Source organism: Corvus brachyrhynchos, unplaced genomic scaffold (genome assembly GCF_000691975.1).
Source record: "Corvus brachyrhynchos isolate BGI_N302 unplaced genomic scaffold, ASM69197v1 scaffold142, whole genome shotgun sequence".
NCBI lineage: Eukaryota > Metazoa > Chordata > Aves > Passeriformes > Corvidae > Corvus > Corvus brachyrhynchos.
The window spans coordinates 11,169,188-11,193,307 of NW_008237226.1; positions in this window are offsets into that span (position 1 = coordinate 11,169,188).

The window sequence follows — 24,120 nt, forward strand, 5'->3', positions numbered from 1 at the left end:
GTGGCCCTGCCCAGCCTGGCCCGAGCAGGGCCTGGCCGGGCCCGCTGGCCCCCACACGGGGCCTGCAGCCACCTGTCCCAGCGCCGGAAACGAGAGAGAGCTTGGAGGGGGAGTTTGCCTATTCTTAAATGTGGATCACAGAGGTGATCACAACTTTAAGTGGCTTAGAGAATTGTCCATATTCAAACTGGCCAGCTGATAGGTTCTATCAGTTCCCAGAGGAAACTGTAAGCACCCCTTAGCAAGGACGTCCCTTCCGGGACTATGCTTGCTAACCTATGACATTAGAGTAGCTTGTTAACAATAAAAGCTGGAATTTGCCTTGCAAAAGGACAGAAGGGCAAGTGATGGCTTGGCAAGTTGATATAACCACATCACAAGTCATGAGCTACAATAAGACCTAAACAGAGCTGGATGCTTTAGTTCCTGCTGTAAAAATAATCCCCATTATGAAAAAAGTCATTGCAATTGGCAAACAGTTCCTGGTTCCACCCAGGAGATGCTTGCATTTGGAATTTCACACTTCTTGGACTGTTGTCCAAAAATTTGATGACAGCTGAGGCTACTTAATTAAAAAATAATAAGAAAACACCATTAATTTTATGCCAGGAAATAAATTTGGAGGCAGAGTGTACAATAAGGAAATAACTTGAAGTGTTACAATCCAGAATTCATGAATGAAAGCTGTAAGATTACACCAGGAATAGCTAAAAATAAAACAGATACATTTCTGACTGCTATAAAAAAGTCAATACTTACTAGTGACTACCACACCAACTTTCAAGTTACCTGGTCTGTATGCATGTGTCTTATCTTTAAGCATTGCTCTTCCAGCCTGCCTTAATACTCTGGCACTGCAGTTTTTGATATTAAAAGCTAATGTAGAAAAAAAAATTTGCTAAACCCACACATTTTCAGGTATAAGAAAGGGAGCACAGAGACAGGTATATATTTATATAAAATATGCATATCTCCTGGGCACAGATTTCTTGTACAGGGATGTACATACACCTACTGAAAAGTGCAAGATATTACCAATGAGAAAGGAGTATAACAACTAGATATCCTAGTACATGGAAGATAAGTACTGTTAATCTAAGCAATAGGGTTTGGAATGTCTGTGTGAGTCTGGAATGGATTCGTGGGTAACAAAATCAGGACTGGCTCACTCTTAGCAAGTACAAGATCCTTAAACTGTAACACATCGTCAAATACTCTCTGCCTGTCACTTACATTAGAGGAAAAATATTTTGCAAATATATAAACATCTCTAAAAATATACTTTGGTCTATTTTTCTACTGAAATGTGTCTTAATTCGTGTAAGTCATTATGAAGAATTCAAATGATGTCATAAAATTTCATATATCTTTATAAGGTTTTAAAATGCATTTCTTTCATTCCAGAAACTGCGAGTTATGGGGAATGAGAGTTTTCCTCTCAAACCAATTTAAGGATCTTATTTCTGTTCTTACAAGGCAAAAAACCAAAACCTTTTGCACTTCAAATACATGTAATTCTGCAGATATTGAACTTAATTATGCATTAATTAAGTTCAGCTACTTAATTAGGCAAATAGTGAATTAAGTACCCTGAATAATTCTGAGTTACAGCATTACTGTATTAATGGATTTCATAGATTTCTCTCTATTCACAAAATGTCTGAAATTGGAAATCTTCTGTCCACTAGACTTCAACCACTAACCTAGTGAGCAACAAAATTAGTTTAAAATCTATTTCTGGTAACTCTGCTAAATGACACTGGCCCACTCTTATTTTTGAGAGAAAGGAGTTGCTTATTTTGTTTGGAAAACAAGTGACTTGTGAAGTGCTTGAGATCAGCTGATACAAAGAAATTCTGGAGCAGGTTGCAGTAATGTTGGAAATATTGTCAAAACAAGTCTGTAACCATAATTATGTGCTTGCTCTATAATGATGGATTGCTCGTCTTAAGGAAGGTCATTTCAAGTGGGAACATTATACAGATGGCCAGGTTCAACAGCCATGATCATGTAAGTGTGAGCTCTTCTTGTTTTATTTATGAGCTGAAAATTCATCCTAAGGTTTTCCATTGTCAAGTGTTTACCACAAATGCTACAACATGTTTGCCAACATGGTGTTGAAGGTGAACCTCTGATGCGCTATTGTTGCCAGAAGGATGCCGCAAAATCTCAATCCCTTAAATAAGGATTCCAGTGCTTCTGGCTCACATTCACAAACAACAATGACTCAAGCTGAGCTCAGGCTCTGATTGCAGCCTGCTGTTACAAAACTGTGTGTTAGCAGTCATATTCTTAGATATTCCCGCAATCATCTGTCAATCAAAAGCCTATTATGGAAGAAGTGATGATGCAAACACAAAAAAATATTTGTTTAGAAAAAGCCAAATTCTGACTTGTCTAGCAATGAAAGGCTACATTTGGTTTCCTTTGGTTTCTGAAGAGCTTCTGAATTTGAACTGCCTTTTCCTGCACTCCTTATAAAAAACATTCCTGTTATTTCTTCCACTGTAGACAACTGGGATGTATTTGTCAGGAGGAGAAGTATGTGCTGTTCCAGTTTTATCTCTTATGCTTTGCTGAATTAATATTGGTATCACAACTGCCTGGAGAGATAAGATTAAGAGCCCATCTCATCTTGGAGGAAATTTTGAAATGCTCCAAGAGAAGTAACGAACACAATTTATTTCTCTCCGAGGCTTTCTCTCTGAGAAATCTACTTGCCCTCTCTAAATATTTTCCCAGTGTGCCAAGTACTTTTACAAGGTCAAATGCCACATCCTCTGATGCGGACTATAGTTTATTCCTTACCCTAGTTCACCCCATGACAAATCTGATCTTCTCATAATGTTATCTATGCAGGTGGATTAGTAGTGCCAGTTCAGATATTAATTGGACAAAAGTTTAGTAGATCAGAATTTCTGGCTAAAACCATAAAATTAGCCCTAACTGCAGATTTTAGTCTTTCCTCAATTCTGTCAGGTCAAAACTTAGCTCCTTTTTATTTCCAATGCTAATCTCAAAACCAATGGCAGCTCTCTATGAAGCAGGATACCTGTCTGATCCTTGTGTAAGCCCAAACTGAGCTCTCACACTGGTTCTGTACATTCCTGTCAACTTTAGCTGTGAACATAGTACATGCAAGGTCAAGTGTAGTGAGCACAACTTAATTTAATTTCAAATCCTATGCCTAAATTACCCACGAAAATTCCTGAGTATAGTGGCCATACTGGCAGGCATTAGTGTGTTTGAGTTAGGTTTGAAGTTGTCAGTATATATTAGTTTAGCCCCAGTACCAGGTCTGAGCTGGTGGGGTTATGGACTCACTGAAAATGTACACTGAAATTACTTATACCATATGGCATACTGTCTTCCATACAGTGTATAGCAAGGTTTAGAGAACTGAAAGTATGCATAAATCTTTACAGAAGAACTCCACTGCATTCAATGTCAAAGGGATTTTTGTCTTTATGGACAGATCTGAGAACTTGGGGGAAATACTTCACTTCTCCAATACTAAGAATGATTTAGCTCAATTTTGATTAGAAATATACTCAGAATTAATTTTATCCATTACACTTATACTTTAAAGACTTTTTTTTGTAAAACAGAGATGAGTTCTGACAAGTTACGTATTCCTTTCTGGAAGCAAACCACTGTAAGTTTAGCTGGGAACATAGAGTCCAGAACAGAAAAAATTCCTGTTGGTTTTTGCTTTGAAGTTTTGATTACTAATATTTGCAAGAGTGTTTTTAGGTCCTTTATCTCAGGAACTCTGAAACCAGAATCTATCTTCATTTGAGCTCACTTCTTGTTTAAAACTAAGGCAAAGAAGCCGTAAGTGTAAGCTACTAACTGTGGTCAGTAAGAAGGCACTTTGAGTCATGTAAAACTGAGTGGCTTGACAGACAAATTCCACTTGTGGGGAAGATGCCTATTTCTAAGGATGATTCTTAGGAAACCAAATTTCCTGTGTTTCCTCCTCCTGTACTTCAGAGCAAACTTTATGAAGCTCTATTTACCTGTTTCTCTTCTTGAAATATCCTTTGGATATCAATACTATAAATGGGAAACATAAATAATACATCACAATAGTTTGGTTTTAGGGCAAAACCTTTTTGAGAACTGGGATTACATAGGCAGATGGAATTTCTTTGCACTTTATAAGGCAATGTGTTTTGTTTAGCAATACTTCTTAGCTCCTCAAAAAACCATGTGGTGGCACACAAGGGCGATGTTTGTGATATTTAGTGCTGTGAAATGCAACAAAAAAATTTTCCCAATATTAGCTAGATCCTGTCAGTAGCTGTCCCTAAACATTCACTTCTGGGACTGTAGCTGGACTGGCACCAAGCCAAGAGCACAGACTGTATTATATAGTTAAAAATGAGCCTCCAAACGGAGCATTGAAACTCTGGTTCTTGTGAATACTTGGTTCTCATAACATTTGGCCATAAAAGCTTATTTCTCAGCAAGAAAAAACAAAACAAAACACCCTACAGTTTGGAATTTTCATGGCATTTTATGAAACTGTAATAGGCTTATTTGCTTCTCATTATATACCTGATATGTTTTTACTAATAACATCTATTTTGCATCAATAGTTAAGAAAAATAATTTAGTGGCTTAGTGGGAATAAAATGGTAATAAAGGAAAAGAAAATGGAGAAACTGCTTGCTGGTGGAACACCCCGCTATTAATTGTGAACCATGCAATCTGGCAACCTTTTGATTTACCAGCACCGTCCACTCCCTTGTAAATTCTAGCTGGCTTTCCCATACATTATTATGTGGATTCCTTGCAACCACTTCCCTTTCTGATTTTCCAGAGACAGAGTATAAAGTTTCCCCAAATGCCAATAAAACATGAAATCCTATTCCACTCTTTCAGTTCGCTTTGTGTAGTCATCTTCTAAAATAAGAACCAAAAAAGGCTTTAAACTTTGCTCTTTTCTATTTTTACCTTCATTCAATAGTTGCTACTCTTCATAAACATCACAGTTTTTGTTTCAACATCTGTATGTTTTGGGGTTTTTAAACTGTTGGCTCTAATACTGAGAAAAATTGTAAGTATTTCCTTGCTTCTTAAAAATAAAAGAAACTTACATGAATGAATATTTCCACTTCATCTTGATTTTGCTTACAGTTACACTGTGCCATATAACACAGATGTTTATAGGTGAATGAAGCTTGAATAAAGCATGTTAAGTAAACCACATTTAGCATGTCAATTTTTAGGTAAAAATAACCCAAAACAAATGTACAAATATCTGGCCTAGCAGTTCTGCTTGCAATGTCCTCTACTTGGCAAATGCATAGTAATAATGCAGACACTGTAGTTGACCGAAGCAATGAAAACATGGGCTATTTTCTGATCAATTTAGTGGAAAAATAATTGTGGGGGAGGAGACAAAGGCTGAGTGTGGGTGGGTGGTTTGCAGCAGACTCCATCATATATAATTTATTCTTTGAGAGGAAACGCTTCTGCAGAACACTGGCATGTAAGAACCTGAACACACTCACACAGCATTACATCATTTCCATTAAGTTATTTCAACTTCTTGGAAGGTTACTCAGGTTAGCACTTGGACTCATGGAGCTGGAAGAATATAAATATTCATGAACTTCTAGAAGCTGCTGCAGCAGCAATGGTCATGTCTCATGAGGGCTGGCAGAGGGAAACCAGTGAGATAAGTTTAATTCTAATTAATAGTTGCTAAGATAATAAATGTAAAACACCTCATTATCGTTTTGGGGCCAGTGGTTCCATACCTGCTTAGAGCAAGGTTTCTCCTGCTTTCCTCGGAGTTGTTAGGGACTGAGTCCTTGAGGTTGGGATTGCTCCCAGTGCTGCTCTGTCCAAAAAGCTGTGTACCTGTGTCCTGAAAGGGGATGCAACCAAGCTATTATAGTCTCTTGGAGTCGGTAAATATGTAGGCAATCAGTAAACTAAATTTAAATAAGAGAAGGATATTCTCCAGGTATTTATGTATCTTTATACATTGAAATAGATGTATACATATATGTGTTTTGCAAAACATGAAATTATTTCTTAAAGATTTTCTTATCTGAAAAATGTCAGAGACCACATTTCAGACGTATTTGAAGATTTACACAGCACAGGAGTAGTCTGCTAATGCTCTCAATACTTCCTGAACCTCTAAAGTCAGCCTAATAGTAACTCTTGCAATTGCAACTATCCTCATGGTAAGCAACATTAATTCCCACATCCTTCCATTACTCTTGCTGCCTATTACTCTTGTCTCGGACACTAAGCCATTGTGCATTATTTCTCTTCCTCTAAAACTGCAACAACAACCAAGTGGCAGCTTTTGGGGCCAGAAGTTTTCAGCTGGTGGTTCTGTGTGTCTGGTTACGTGACAGAGCACACAGAGGTTCAGCTGCTGCACTGTTTGCTCCTCAACCCTTGATCAGAGCTGGTTTCTTATCTTCTGATTTTGTCCCTTGATAGTTGGGAAATACTAAAAAGCCCCTTCTGAGAACAGAGTGTCCAATTTTAAGAAAGGGTTTTGAAGAGAGGTGGGATAAATGCCCATTCATATGTATCTACTTCCTCTCTTGAATTATAGGGGAGAGCTGACAGACCATATGATTTGACAGATTTTAGGTACCAAAATGAGATTCTGATGATAATTTCTAAGCTGGTCCAACAACAAATTAAAAAGTAAAATATTGGCACATGCCATGGGGGAAGAGTTTTTGGGAATGTGCCAGCAGGACAGAAATCAACATAAGTCAGTATTTGGGAAACAACAATCAAACTGGGGGGAGTTTGTTGGTATGCAGCCAGCTCTGCTCCTGAATTACACAAGAGAAATCATTCCCCAGGTCTCTAAAAACTCTAGAATATTAGGATTAACATAGTCAGAGAAGTAGTCTGATGAGTTCAGATGGGTTTGGACAGCTTGGAAAGCTTTTTCTCAGCTAGTGCAAGGAATTCAAATTTGGCTGGCCTGCAAGACATACATGTTCACTGCTTTCTAGATGGGAATACCAGAAAAAAGGGAATTACTACTGGCTGGCATTTTAAGTGTGAATTGGACATGGGGAAATATGGAAGATAGGCTTTCTTTTTTGGCTGGCTGCTGCTAACTTCACACTTTGCTCTGGGCCTGGAAATAGAGAAGTCAGTGACAAGAATTTCACTGTGGCCCTTGGGGACATTACAAACCCTCTGTTCATTGGGAGCTGCTGTTAAGAAGTACCCAGTGAGTCATGGCTGCACCATGTTAATGGGCAGAACCTGACTCCAGACGAGTGCCTTCTGCTTTTTTTATTCCTTTCAGTTTAGATTAGTTTCTTCTGACCTTTTCCATCACTATGTTTGCAGAGCTGGATCACTGCCTGCCTGTCTGTGCAAAGGTTTTATTAGGTTCTGCAGTATAGGCCTTGGAGTTTAAATAGTCTCAAAATCAGAGAAAAAAGCTTAGAGCAGGCTGCTTCACCATAGCAGGTGCAAAAAGAAGATCTCCTCACACTTCATTTCAACATATCTTGTTCCAACCTCACACTAACAATGATCCTTTTTTGAAGAGTGGTCCACAAAGTAATGGAATCAGAAATAAGCAATTGCTGACATAAGTGATACTACTTTGTCTGCATATACTTGCATGGCATCAAAATTTCAGTGTTGCTGTTCAGAAATTTAATTTTGGTTATGATTTGCTATGCTAAAAATCAGTCTCAAGATTTCTGTGTGATATAGTTTAGTGGTTTAGGAGTTACAGTGGTAGTGCTGGGTTGACAGCTGGACTTGAAAATCTTAAAGATCTCTTCCAACCTTGGTGATTCTATGTTTCTATGCAGATTACATAAAAAAAAAAAATTCTTTTTTTTATATGGTCACAGATGGCTTTATTTTAACATGCAAAGGTCTTCAATTCCTTAGAGGAAATTTTGTAGTTAAAAATTAGATAGACTTTACTAGAACTGTAAATACCAAGTGAATATCAGAGGCTGAGCAATCTTCTGTTACCAGGAAAGACCTTCACTTGCATGTGAGCTGTTGTAGGACACCCAGACAACATGACACCCAGTCAAACCCACAGTAAGCCCTTTATTGGGGTTGGTCATAAGCAGCTAACCCTACACAGCTTGGCTGATTTATGTCCAAAAAATTTCCTCTCTCCTGAAAAGGAATCCGTGCTGCATGAAGTTGAAATAAAGAATGTTTAATGATTGCATGGACACATCAGCCAGGATTTCCCAAACAAGTCGCAATAAAAAGAAATCACATCTACCTTCCACATTATTTATATTTATCTAATTTTATGAAGCCTTAACCAAATTATTTAAATATACCTTCTTTTGCATACACCCTTAAACATCTGCGATGAGTTCCTGTCAGAAGCAGGGTACTGGACCAGACATACCTTGGGGATAAACTAACACATGAATCCTATGCCCTAATATAAGACAACAAAACACATCTGAGGTTTTCAAGCAGGATGACATAGAGCATCGGTCAATCTTATGCCAATGAAGAATTGTTCTGTGGCATTTGCTTGCTATGAAGTTTTAAAATCCCAAATATATGTTCCCTTGAGCTGATGATTCCTTGAAAACATTTGATTGGCTGGAATTTGTTCCTGATACTTAGCATAAATTCATATTTTAGTCCTAACTAATTACTGCTGATTGTGTGTGTGTGTTTCCTCACTCATTCTTTTAATCTTCAGTAATTTTTAAGATCTTCTTGTGAGTGTAGTTCTGTCAAACTCAATGCATTTAGTGCTTAATATTTTCTTAGATTAAGTTTTCACTATTGATAAATGAAGTAAAAAATGCAGATATTTTACTTTCAAAGGCAAGGAACCAAACTTTCAGACAGAGGAGATGAAGGCAAATTAAGCTAAACAAAGCAACAGTCTGAATCCTGTTTCTTTCTCTTCCCTTCATTGCTTCAGCACTGCAATTTATCCAGAGTTTCCACCTTTTCTTCTGAAAAAAGCAAGGCATATACAACCTTAAATTTTCCCTAAACAAAGGTAAATACACAGAGGAACTAGGGCATTAAAGGAACATCATTTACTTTGTTTCTTCTTACAAATTTTCAGAACTGATTTAAATAAAGCTCTTCCTGAGTAACCCTGCCCAAAAGTCCTATCTATCCTGGATGTGAAGAGAGTTAATGAGCACATATGGAAAAAAACCACTCATGACAACTACTGAAAAAACCCCAGGGAAAGTTCAGTTTAACAAAGCATTAACTGCAAAGTTTAACTGCAAATTGAGGTTGCTTATCTAAATATTAGTAAACTGTTAAAAAAGAACAAAGAGCCTTGGAAAGCAGCCTTTAAAGTAAGGCCACACAACTTTGTATAGCAATCTCACTGCTAATTGAAAATTAGGCAGTGTTATGGTTAGTTTAAATGACACAGCTAGAAACACTGGGCCTATGGCAAAGAGACCCAAACCCAAAGACAGACAAGCTCTGCTTGATTATAGTGATTACATCATGGTCATTAGAATTTAAACCAGCTAACCCAAACACAGACATCATATCTTCATTTGATAGCTGCAGTCTAGTAAATAGTGGGAAAGGATGTTTTGTATGGATTAGCACAGCTGAAATGAAAACAGACATTCTTTTTGAACCTGTCTGGCATTGAAAATGAGATCTTAAAATCAGGCTGTAAATTGGACTTGTAAAGCCAGAGGCCTTTGATTTTTAAGAATCTGCATAGTGTTTTAGACAGTCTTTGTTTTGCAGGAAAACCACCTCAGCAGCAGGGTATGAGACATCCTTATGTGCAGTCTATCACTGTGCAAGATGTTCAGTTTATCTGTGGGAAAACACGAATATTAGCAATGTCCTCCTTTGTGCTCCACTGCTAGAATTCCCTTCGAGTTTGTGAGTCACTGTCAGCTGTTTGCTAAAAATAGCTCTTTAGTACTGCTTGGACTTGTAGTCATTAGGGTGATGTGTTGAGATTACTAGGGACAGCATAAACACTGCATATTTAAAATGCATTTCATGTCAGTTAATCTTTAATTTAAAATTTGAAAGTGTATGCGTGTGTATGACATTTCACGTCTAACATGAGGCATCCTTGTCACCACCTCAAATGAGTTGTGTTCTTGGTCTCCCCATACACACAATGCAAAAAGCCCCCAAGACCCCTGAGTCATGTTTGGTCTTTCAAACAAAGAGGGAATCTTGACACTGAAAGCTTCCCTCCCTTTTTCCTTTTTGAAGTTAAAGGTATATTCATAAAAATGAACACATGAAATCCTATTTTCTTTTCTGTCTAATAAACCTGTACATAATAAATTGCAAGGATCAAGGTCATTCCCATCCACACTTACAATATCTTACTTCAGAGACTGCATATAAATCCTAATAGCTGCATTGATTTTCTGGGCACTGGGACAAGGTAGAGAGGCAGGAAGCTCTTCAGAGTATTGCCTTTACCTACTTTCAGAGTAAAGACATTTATTGTAGTGCTGTTATGATTAATACCTTGAGAAACTCGATCTTGGAGTTGGGCACATCCAGGTTGTTAAAAGTGGTTGTCTTGCAATGAACTGTGCTATTATGAAACGTCTCACACCAGAGACAAGCAACGGAGCCAAATTTAACACATATACACTTAACATCTAACAGGAGAAGGCATTTCTTGGAAACTCCCAAAGATGCTTCAGACACAGACTCACCTCAAAGCCATAAACCAAAATCCCTGTTTCAGATTAATGGGCCTTATTTCACCAGTGTTATTTCAACTTTGCTTGATTTTTGCCATCCAGCAACCGTATATGGCTGTTTTGACATATTAAAACTAGGGGAAAGAATTCTGAAGTGGACACCAGAACTACAGGAAATATACCCATTTCACTGGCTGCACTTGACTATCAATCTCAGATCTCAAGACCTTGCTACTTAACAAGGAATTCAAAATGCAGAATATTTCATGCCAAACATCAGAGGCTTTAGAGGCATAGCATACCAGACTTTTTTAAATATGAAAAGGATATGAAGCTTTGTAATTAATTTTACCCTTCCTTCCTTCCTTCGTGCCTTCCTTCGTGCCTGCCTTCCTTCCTTCCTTCCTTCCTTCCTTCCTTCCTTCCTTCCTTCCTCACTTTATTGTTAAAACTTTAGTTACAATTGCATTAGGGAACACCAAACACACAACTTGAGCCTCATGGTGACAGTATGTGATTGAAGACAGTACTTTAGAGAGAAGCTAGTCTGGAGTCCATAAGCCCTTGTCTTTCAAATAATGCTGTATCTTACATTAGAGTATCCTGGGATGAAAGCAAAGCAAAAAAACCAGTGAGAATAAGGCAGGAGCAGTTAATCCTCTGTTCACTGGCTACTGGGATTTTCCTTTTACTATGTTCTGCCCCCAGCCTTATGGCTCTCCCACTCCTTGTTGCACTGGGGCACAGCTTTGCAGGAGGGATTGAGTGCTATTCCTTCATCCTGGCCAGATGCAGAAATAGTGTTTTCAAGTCTGTGAAATCAGGTGAGAGCTACCTCCTGGATCTTAGACACTCTAGATAAACAATCTAACCACTAACATGTGTTGTAAATGTAGGTATAGCCTCATACCCTTCAGCATAAGGTATGAAATGCCTGACTTAAAGTCCTTAGCCAACTCTCAGACCAGCAGCAGGATACTACTGGTGAGAAGGAAGTCTGAATCAGCAGCTGAGTTTCAATTATATGGGTTTAGGCAGTCAGTTCCTGGTTCAGATTAATCTAATGTCCCCAAAATCCTGCCAATGGATTTGTAGACATGACATCTGGCAACTGGAAAACCAGCCAAAAGGAGAGATGGGACCAGTCCACAAATAAGGTTCATCGATCAGTCATTGCTGCCATTTGGGAGCTTCATGGTCAAAGCAATCAGAGTCATTTCTCTGAGGCATTGTCTCTTCTGAGATAAGTTCTGATCATCTACCTTAGATGGTAAGTAGAAAATCAGGCTGCTGACAACAACACAGATAGAAACAAAGAAGGACAATAAAGAATATTGAAAAACTCAAGTTGTCATTCTAGTTAAGTAATCCTGTTGCTTTTGGGAAGAGCAAAATCTTGACTTTGCTGATTTTGTGTTTTCCCAAACTTCTAATCTCTATAGTGACACAAGACCCTGAAAAACTTTCTATGGACATAGCAAAATGTGCCAAGTCTGAAACCTAGTTATCTGTGTGAGACAGACACCCTCCTTGATGTGAAGACATCCTCCTAGATGAGTCTGTCCCTCTCTCTTGGCTGTAGATGGAGCCTAGGCAATCACCTTACAGAAGACATCTCACTGCTGGAGAACAAAACAACTTGAATCAGATCCAGTCCTTGATATGAATCTGAGGAGCATTTTCATGTAACTGTGTAAAAAAGTATGTCTTTTGCATAGTTAACACAGTAATTTATTTAAAACTATTTCAAATATGTATGTCAATCTGCATATTCAGCAAGCTCGGTGCACAGAGGATGAGACACAAGACAGATTGAAAAATCTATTTGTACAGGGAAAGCAGCACATGCAGGTATGAATCACAATACTGTGGCAAAACCCAGTAACAGGCACACTTTCATCCCCTCCCACAAGTGTTGAACCTGTATTGTCATATAAAAAGAAAGAAAAAAAATCCAGAATAAAATGTGCTACTCCAACAAAAATAGCAAACCACTGTCATCTAAAGAAAAATTCAATTTATGAAGATTTCTATGTTACTTTTTATCTTGTTTTGTGTATGATATATCAGTTGTCCTACTGATCATTCGGTGTTTCCTCGTGTGCAATCAAAATTTCAAACACAAACCAGTTAGCTAATATGGGGACAGTGGAATTAAAAAGCCCTGTGAAACAAGACTGTCCTGCAGGGTCTTGTTAGAAAATAAAGGAATGGAGAGCAGTACAAAGGATAAACTGTATAATATCTCTATAACCTTTACCCAGTGCAGCATTGCCTAACATGTAATGCAGCAGAATGTACAGAAATATCTGCATTATTTTGCAATTCTGTCACTGTTTAGATTCTTGGTATATTCTTGCATCCAGCGAATACAGTACATAAATTTGCTCAAGCAAGTTCATTTCCATATCATGCCATTTTGGATGGTAAAATATGTTCACCTGCAGTCTGATTGAAGAGTTACCCTCTTTTTTACTCAGTGGTGCAGTTTTGTTTGATTTGCACAACTTCTGGTATTTCAGAATTCTTTTACATCTTTGAAAATCAAGAAGTTATCTTTCCTATTCCTAAGGCCTTGAAATAACTCTGTAGTGTTCATCTTTCCTAATGCTAAAATAGATGTTCGTCACCCCCAGAATCATATCCTGGGAATCCTAAATTACAAAAGAATTCAAATATGGGTGTTTTAGAAGGTGCCAATGGAAGTTAATGACATTGAGGGGCAGTTTATATGAAAACAGCAGGTTAATAAAATCATGTATAGAATACCCATTCTAGTTCATTAACTGAAACTGTCATTGTTAAAAGTGCCATCAGAAAAAGAAGAGTAAATGATGTGAAAAATTAATTACTTCACTACTGTTAATTACTTCATAATGCCATACTGCAAAGAGCACTATAGTAAATATTTTGGCATCTTACTGCACATATTAACAACACAGCCCGGAAATTGCTGGGAGGTACAAAACTTGGTACCCAGAGACTCTTCATGGGTGTGCTCATTTACTCAAAATAAATTCCCTTTTATTAAATGTTTTACTCCATTAATAGGAAAGACAGACAACAGGTAGTATATTGGCCTTAGCAGTTATCAGTTCTGCCAGGTTATTTTTCTGTGAACAGTTTTTTCTAACATTTCAGGTTATATGGCAGAACCTTTTGGCAATGGAAGTATTTAGAATATTTAGATATTTAGAAACATATTTTATTGCTCAAAAATTAGTTGAGATTTCTGGGATTCAGTGGTAAAGAAAGTTTCAGTCCAAGAATATTTTGCAGTAAGTGTGACACTGAGACACCAATTAGAGCAAAGGTTTGCAGGGAAGAAGAAACTGCAGATTTGCAGGGCAAAATACTAACTATGAAATCTTTTACACCAACACTGCAAGATGTAGGCTTTCACCCCACATTCATCACAACTTTGAAATACCAACACCAGCCCTGTGTAAAACTCAACATTCTTGTGTCACATAGGGTTCATTTTGCTGTGTGAGGGTTTGCACCTTCTCATTTCTCTGCTCAGGTTTCAGACCTGAAAGGTCTCAAGCTCTCCAGTCACAGCATGGAATAGGTCATGCTTCCTGCTGCCCCATCTGAAGAATTGCCCCCTTTAATGAGAGAAAAAGAACAAACAATGAATAACAGTGCGTTTCTGGCACACGCTCAGAAATCTGGGGTGGTTGGTGGGCACCTTCATGAATACCAGCATGAAATCGAGTATCTGGTGATAAGAAGGTTCGTGAATCCATGAATAATATCAAACTGAATTGGAGTCATTTATTTGTGCATGTATTTCCAAATCTGATTTTAAGTTATTTGATAAGATGTAGCAAATAAGCATTTATGTATTTGCTAATGGAACAGGTTCTATAACATAATCTATTAATGAAACCCAGATGGCACAAAATGCAGTGCATTACTATTTTATCATTTGCCTATGAGACTTTTAAGGTGCTATAATTCCACCTTTCATCAAAAGACTTATGGCTACATTTCTGTTCAGCCTGGGGACTGTTGATGAGTTTTCTGTAATATTGACTGTAGCTCCTGCAAAGACAATGTCCTCTCTGGTGTAGGGCTTCAGCCCAGGGGCAGTGTGTTGAGGAACCAAGTGAAACACAGAGATGTGAGAAAGCAGTGACTATGCACCATTACCAGAAAGGGCATCACAGCAGTTCCCGATGATTCTTGTGGCCTTAAGTTTTAATACTAGTCATCACTACTCCTATGGATCCATGACAGAAATCTGGGTCAGCCATCTACCAAGAGGATCTTTCTCCTTCCTATTAAATGCCTTGTATACAAGGCAAAGCAAATGTAGTGGGGCTAAGCATAGTGTTGCTGTTCTCCCACAGAGTAGGAACATGAAAGTTATAAACTTGCAGTTATGTCTCTGGCTTTCTATGTTGATGATGAGTGGATCTGTTTTTGAATTTTGCAAAGAGGGTGTGTCAGAGCAATTGCCAATAATTGTATCAGTGAAAGAATAACTCAAATCATACCTTACCACCTCTCATCTGATTCTAACTTCCATACACCCTTAAAAATGTCTACTAAATCTGACTAATACTTTAAATGGGTGCTGGTTTGCACATCTTGGGTGATACTTCAAGTGATATATACATCCTTGGGTGACATACATCCTCACCAAAGGTGACCACCAGTTGATATAACCCAAGAACGTATGGAGTAGGCAGTACTTAAAAATGATCTTTCTTGTCTATGAAATTGCCCTTTGGCTGATTTGGCTGGGATTTCTCTTCCAAACTTGCTTTGTTTTTTATTCCTTAAATATCAGTTGGAATAGTGAGTAGAGGGAAAAATAATTTTGCCTCCAAATTTCCCTAGATGTACTTTCCAAAAGCAGAGGGTTACAGCCAGAGTTGAAGGCTGACATTTTTCTTTTAAAATCCAACTGTCTGTTATTCAAAAAGATCCCACAGTCTATTTGTTAGAGTAACATGGCTGTATTCTGGCATGGATATCTCAGAATAAATTACTTGAAACAACCCTGCCAGGGAAAAAGGAAAATCGTGTTGAAACCAAAATGATAACTTCATTGTAAGTGTGCCTTAAAAGAGAAAGTTTGTGGCAATAATTTCTGTGAGATACAGTTCAGGAAATTTGTACTGGTAAAACTGAAGTCTTTAATTTTTGCATTCTTCAATGTATCCTTGAGTGTAGAAATAAGAAACATCAGACAAATAAAATATTTCAAGGAAGACGACTTGGGGAGGGGGAAAGAATTTATTTCAAATATAAGTGTTATGTGGCTTTTATAACATCTACAGCTGAGACAAAATGCTTTCAACAAAACAATATTTCATTATATATATATCAGTTAATAAATGATGCATCAATGGTAGAAGCTGCTTTTAAAAAATGGTACTGTTTTATGAAAGGTGCTAAGTAAACATAACTGTGTTAAGTTCTGGCTTTGTGCTTCCAGTCTCACTGACTTATTTTTTTTGAGACCCACTGTGTCATTTGGATATATGGGAAAAAATTTTAAAAGTCCCAAAACCCTAAGCTTTTGAAAAGAGGACCTTTTACACCTTTTGAAAAATATCTCATGGCCATTTTGAGCAGTGGTGATCAGTAAAGAAAACAGATTAGAAAGTTTGATAATAGAGGAAGGAAATATTATTATCACAGCTTGAAATCTGTTAACAGGGCCTTCCAAATGGGGCAAACATTAAAGTCAGATAGAAACTCAATTACAGGAAGATTTTCAACTTGTCAAAAATAATTGCATTAATGTCAGCAATGCTGAAGGTCTAAAACAAGGAAACTATTGTACAGTGTCTCTAGAAAGAAAGATTAAAGGAATGCATAGCGTAGTTTTAGCAAAAGGTCCAAAATGCTCACATTTATTTTAGTTTTGTTCTGAGGCCAAAGACCACAGTACTGAATAAAACTGTAACTTCAAGCTATAACTTTCTGACAGATGTTACATCACATGAAGACCGTGGAATACTCAATAAGAGGAATCATTTATCTGCTTTGCTGTGAACCAAAACATAGTAAATACATGTACAGGACAGAGAGTCATCAGTTTGGAGGAGCTGGACCTTTGAGACATGAACTTATTTGTGCTTGAATGTTTAGCTAGTATTCCAGGAGGAAGTGTTCTGCATTTGCAGCTAAAGCTCCTGCAAAGTAAACTTTATTTTAAAAAACCCTATTAAACTATTATAGAAAACTTACATCCACTACTGATTTAAATGGGATTTTTAACAATTTTTAACAAGAAAGACTCTGTTTCTTTGTTCCCTTATATGCTAGCCAAGGCTGGGATAATATTTATAGTACTGCTGTCTTCATAAGCAGTTCCTGTGTTCATTCTGAGCAGGAGCTGCAAAGACAAAACAGGGCAAACTAGAAAAACAAAGTAGCAGCATCAGAAGTGTTCTTTCCTTTTCTTTGTGTCGTATTGTAAAGGTTCATATATAAAGTCCTGCAACACACAGAATTATTTATTTACTGATTCTTTTTCTTTTTCTTCTTCTTCTTCTTCTTCCTCCAGAAGTAATTCCAATAATCTGTTGTGGCTTGGACCTCTACATATTCAGTGTCTAAATTCTGCTGAAATTAATGGGAACTAGAACTATATAAACAGGGACCTGGTGAGTTTTCAGAAGTACTTAGGCAGGTTAGTCCTTTTTCAAAAATCTCACTACAGTCCATTTTTTGATTTTAAGCCTCCTGATCTCTTTCAGGGGATAAAGAGGGCTTATAAGAAGAGAGGGTATGACCTTTTACACGGGCAGGTAGTGACAGGACACGTGGGAATGGTTTTAAACTAAGAGAGGGGAGATGTACATTATATGCTAGGGAGAAATTCTTTACTCAGTGGGTAGTGAGGCACTTCAAAAGGTTACCCAGAGAAGTTGTGGATGTCCCACCAGTGAAAGTGTTCAAGGTCAAGTTGGATGGGACTGAGCAATCTGGTCTAGTGAGAGGTGTCCCTGCCCATGGTAGGAGAGTTGGAACAAGATGACCTGTAAGGTCCCTTCCAACAGAAACAATTTTATGATTCTGTGTCTGTGATCTTATCCTAAATATGTAAGCCATTTTCACAGGGCATTAGATGTTATGAAATTAATTTCTTTGAGAGAGTGATGTTTTCTTTTCTTAATTAATCTGTTGAAATATCTCACCTCAGTTTTTTTTCTGGTTTTACAAAACCAGGAGCTGATTATGTCATATGACTGGAATGGCTTCTCATGAAAGCCTGATCCATGGAAGTGCCACAAATGATAATTTTCCTTTAATCTTCTCAAGCTATTGAAGTTGCACAGCATTAACACTCAATAGCTCATACCAACATTTTAATAGCCAAAGTGACACCCACACTGTAAGAGCCAGTATTCTGCTAACAGCCAGGGTCAGTAACACTTTTACAGGGCCAGACCAAATACTTTCCCAATCAGTACATTTCCTAAAATTATTTCAGGGACCAGTGATGAGAAGGAAATGTTTGACCCCTGGTATTGTTTGTTGAAGAGTTATAACAGTTCCTCTCTTAGCATCCCTTCACCTTTGGAAATCTGTTCTCATTTCGTTACACCACATCTGCTTCCAGACTCTGTGCTTTGTTACAAGAGCACAGAAATTTTTAATAAACAAAGTAAATGTACACACCAGAAATACTCTGAGTTTGTGCTAGCTATTTATTTATTCGCATCACAAAGAGATTTGCAGATCACCTTTTCAAAGCTGCATGCAGCTGTATTTCCATACCAGGGATGTAGAAACCAGGCTGAGTAAGTGCTGAGCTAGGAGTCAAGAAACCCTGGCTTAGCTTGTACCATAATTCTTTGGGCTCTCCTATTTCAAATACAGGGTGCAATAACAGGTTTTCATAGCAGTATTTTTTGCATCAGAAACAGCACATGACCCTGATAACACAATCCGCTTTGCATTTAACATTAGATTGCTCTCCAGATAGGGTACCAGAGCAGAGTGTGTTATGGCTTCCTCCACCTCATGCGTGTGAATTTTTTTTCCTTAAAAACTGGGGCATGACAGACAAGGGAATGGCCTGCACCTCATTTTTCTCTGGCATGAAAACACAGTGCAGTGAGGAGGTGCACCAAGATGAAGGAGGTTAAGAGCAATCACTGTTCCAGGAATTCAGTGCCTCTGGGACAAATAAACTTATTATTCCACTCATTTCACACTCAAGCACTACTTTAATGATGTGGATCCACTGAGAATTGGGGTCTGAAGCCTTGGGTAGTTTTGACTTGCAATGGTGTCTAGCCAGTAGGGAGAGAGTAAGGGGTGTTCCTCAGGAGACATCCACTGCCAGCTGATTTGAAAATCAGCTTAGGAAAGATAGACTCCATTCCCTCCTTCCCACCCTGACTAGTTATACTGTTTCACATGTTTGCCATTTAGGGGAACAATGTGGAGATTTGTGAGCACAGATTTATCCCACCCCATGGAAGACTGTTACCTGAGGCAGCTTCAAGCAGGGAAATTCCTTGCCCTGAGACATGCTTCCAGGTAGTAGTCAAGCAAACTAAGACCAAAATAACTTTCTGAGGGTACCTGTTTCTCATCAGTCGCTGTGGACACTGAGCAGAGCAACCCAGAGAGGTGTCTAACATTGTGTCAGAAGAGTCCATCCATCCCACATTTTCTCCCTCATATGCTCAGTGAGGTCTCAATGAGAGAAAAACCTCACTTGCTTGTTTAGTTTGCATACATCAGATGAAAACCTACATGAGCAAAAGAGTTTGTGTGGAAACGGGATTTTACCTCTTGGTGGGTAATGACACACTTGAAGGTTTTACCTCGCACGAATCAGACATCTGAAACTCTTCTGGACCAAAGAAGCCTACTTTTGTAGGCAGCATACACTTCTGTCCTATAAATGTTTGTTCTTTCATTTCGTGTCATCCAGCTGTCAGAAATCTCAGATGTGCAAGGGAAGCCTAAGCAAGCGTGAAGTTCACAAAGATCTTCAGACTGAATTTGAAACCTCAAACCCTTTAGGGAAGACTTTGGCCACTCATTTGCTGCTTCAGTCTCATAACAGATACTTAACTCTTCTATGCACTGGGATTTGCATTGCTGACCATTATTATTATTTGGACAGATCATAGACAATATAATCAGTGAGGTTTTAATCTGTTATCAGTACATGATTGCAACATATTAACATGATTGTGAGATACAATTTTGTCCTGTTTCAAAATGTTCGAGTGAGTTACATATAAAATTGTGTGTAAGACATTTTTCTCTCTTCCTTTAGCCTAAGAGAGACATTCCAGCACATTACCAGAGTGCAATTTAGGAAGGACTCATTCAAAATGTTGATAATGGATTAAATAGCTTCGAGCAGAACAGCATAAAGAATCTCCTCCTGCTGACTAAAATTTATAGCTGTGGCTTACATAGTAGCTTAGCAGTTCACATATGGCTTATGTCAATGGCAGAAACCATGTTATTTTCTAAATCACATTGATTTGTTATGTGGTACTGAAAGATCTAAAACAGAATCATTGGCTATAAATTACAGAATCTAGTCTTCTACATTCTTATCTGTGTTTCAGATCCGTCAAAATGAGCCCAAGAGTCAAGTCTTCTATGTACACAATGCTACTAGTCAAAGAGTAAGAACTAAGACCATTCAATTTCCTTCTTTTTTGGATCCAAGCCAGACTGACATTTTCCTTTCTGTTAGTTTTGGCAAAGAGGAAAGAGAGGGAAAACTTTACTGCTCTGTTACTGATCGTTTTTTTATTTTGTTTTTATTAAAAATGTTGAAACATGGGCTCTCTGTCAAAATTATTTTATTATTGAAAGCTGGGTGGGGTGAATGAACTGGCAACAGTTCAGAAAGCCATTAATGGTACTGATAACGGGGAATCCTATCCAGCCTCCACAGCACTGCAATACTTAATTGCAATAAATTTTACTGAAATCGGGTGACTGATGTGCACAGTTAATGAATCGGTAAAGATTCAAAGGTTAATCTGCTGGGAGGTAACAAGCTCTGCCCATCTGATATTGTAACCAAAATATGATATTTGTTAGTTACATGATGATATTTTTTGGGCATACAACAGAAAAAAAAGAGTTTTTATTGGCTGCAGCTTTGTTAGGTCTCCAAGACCAAAATGCAGAAAAAGAAACAACTCTAATGGTGATTCTTGAATCACAGACAAAACTTAAATATATTAGAGGTGAAATGTGACTCCCTGAATAAAATATATTGTCAAACATCAAAGGAATTGCCCGAGAAGCAGAGTGTTCCCTGAAGCAGAGCTGCACGTGTGCCCAGGAGCACCCCCACATAAACCCCCAGCCGTTTTCCAGCCAGAGCACCCCCGCTCCTGAAAAACCTGAGAGACACAATGGCTGTGTGGAATCTGGGAGGGGTGCGGGAAAGTGTGCAGTCAAGTTTCTTAAGAACTTCTCTAACTAACAATAAAGCAGCTTTCTAGAAACAAAGGAGCAAGGTCCAAGCAGACTCAACACTTAAGTGAAAACAGGAATGGAAAGGAAGAAAAAGATAATGCAACTAACAGCAAGGGAGGTGGGTGAGGTTAAGAAAGCCGATGATTAACGCTCTTGCTTCGCCCTCAGGAGACTCACATTCAGATCTTGTTCTGCCACACCTACTTTGTGGAGCTGGACACGCTGTTTACACTCTGGCCCAAGGCCCCCTTCTTCTCCCCCATCCCTTTGTAAAAGGATAGTGGTAGCTACTGCAGAGTGAGCATAAAACTGCTGAAGACTGTGAAAGGTGCAGATCTTGCAGATATTTGTGATTGAAAGAAACCTTGCCGTGAAAGAGCACACTCCTGGTGTCTTTGACAGCACATGGCTTGAAAGTCAACACCACATTCTAGACTCTCGATTGCCAGCTCACAGCAGAGAGACACAGTCTAAGTAAGGCTTCTAGGGAGTGAAATGTGATGATTCCTCCAGTACATTCATTCCTCTGTCCAGTTGCCCATGGGACAGAAAAGCCTGGGAACTGCCACTGCTCACAGGAACCTGTGCAGCAGAAGCCCTGAGCTTGGTCCCTCGTCTCTTCACATCTCTTTACACAGGGTGATGGCCCATGAAGCCAGATGTTGCTGTATATCCACATCAACTCAGTTTTAGAACTTCTGCCTTTTCCTCCTTTCTTTCTGTGCACCGACCAAAGGTTCAGGTGTTGTATTAAAAATACATTAGTATTTTATTCCCTGCTTGGATAGACCTCTCCAGCACTAGGGACATAATAAAATAACTATAAATTTAATGTGGTCTAATTTATTTAACAATGAAACAGGAATGATGAATATCACATTCCTTTTCTGCAGCATTTCTACAAATAAGTCTTAAATCACTTTCTGGGCAGGGTTCTGTAGACATCATTACAAGACTTAGCTGAAAGACAAGAAACTGATGAACATAGCAGCAAAGTGCCTTGCCCATGGTCACTCAACAGATCAGAGGCAAGGCTGCTTTGCGTTTCTCCAAGGTCTTCCTAAGGCCAGAAGACCTCCTCCAAAGAATTATGCTATTGATTTGTCAACAGGTTACACCAGAGCCAAGCTGTACACGTTTTGGCTCAGACTAGCAGGATAAAGCGGGATGTCTGTGTGCCAGGTTGAAGTCTCCTGTTTTAGGAGAAATCAACACTTCTTTTCACTTGCAGGATTTGCCAGGAAACAGAACTAGCATATTTCAGTCCAACTCAGATTCATGTTACTTGAGATGCAACTTGAACATGTCCTAGAGCTCCAGTCTGGAATTTAATAGGGGGTTGGGAAGATTCCCAACAGATAGATTTCACAGAGTTAACAACCTCCAGACCGTTTGTGCTGAAAAAAAGTAGTAACCAAAGGACCATGGAGGGACAACTGATGCATTTTGAACTTTCCAGTTTATTTTGTGTTGTGAATTTCCTGTGTCTGGGAGCATCCTTACCTCTGTGACCATCTTGGTGACAAAGAACTGTCAGCTACAGTGCTGACGTAGGGTTGAAGGAGGAAGGAGGAAATCCACTACTGGCAGAGATCTGTGTGCTTCTCAGCGTCCCCTCATTCCTTTGCTAGGCTTCAAAGTGGTTTGTTTTAATGTAACTATAGCCTACCTCCAGGCAAATCTGCAGGTAAAATGTACCTGAAGCAGGAAAATTCTGGTTCCAATACAGTTTAATACTAATGCAATCAACTACCTGTTTCAGAATCTGTAGATGTCTATGACGACCTCTGAGGTGTGGGCCAGGATCTAACTAGATCTAATCACAGCTTCAGACTGTGGGTCACAGCAATATTTTCACTAAAGATGAGAGTGAAACCTCATGGAAGCCAGTCATTGGCATAGAATGGTGAGGAGACTATGATAATCTCACACTAAAGCACTTTCCTTATTTGCAGATAGCTGTTTGCATAGATATTTCAGGACAGGCTTTCCAAATTAGTAATGACAGAGATTTGATTACATTTCCAGATCTTTGTAGATAATATGAGAAGACATTAATGGCATTAATAGTATTAAAGAGATTATGTGCTATCTTCCAAGTTCAAGACAGACACATTGAAAAACTTAGAACCATACAAAGTAATGGGACTGTCAGCCAGCCTATAAAACTGGATTGAAAGGAGATTAGATGGGAAGAAAAATTTTTGCTGAGAGACAAGCAGCAATCTGGGACTCTGAATTTTAAAGGTACTTTGTTTCTTTTAATCGTCTACCTTAATATACGTTGGATACACAGGGCCAGAAAGTAGTCAGCAGGAGTTCAGCATAAGGGCTTGAAACAGCAAAAATATGTCTTTATAGTCAAGCTGCTTTCTTGATGCTGAAGGAGGATTTATAATGTGAGAAAGAAAATTTGAAACTTTAGCATGGTAATTCAGAACATTTTGGGGAGAGGCAAGATAGTATTTTTGTTTATATTTTATTGCATATTCTGTGCTCATATTGAGATTTAATTCATATAAAATTAAAGATTACTAACAGAATAATGAAATGTGATTTCCATGGCTGTATATTTTAGAAGAAAATATTAATTTATTGAAAATAAAATAGCTTTACATATTTGTATAAATACATGTGCGTATCAGGCAGATCGGCTACGAAAGGTAAGGAGGGGTTGCTGCAGAGGGCTAGGCTAAAGGTTATAAAAATATTAAAATTGTAAAATAGTAAGTGCCATGGTGGCCAAAGCAAGCTCCAAAGCTTATTAGGGTAGCATGAGAAGAACTTAGTATACTTGAGGGTAAGAGGTCAGAATTTAGAATTGCAATTCGGCACAATATCCTTGAATAAAAAGAAATATTCCTGAAATATCCCCTAAATATATTTTTATTATAACTTCCTAGTGATCAAGTTTAGCATGCTACCATCTGTTGACTGACTCCATGAATTAACCTCTTGTGGACTGTCCCTGAACTATCTCTGACTAATTTAATGTCTGTGGTCTGTCCAGGGAATATCATAGTCAACA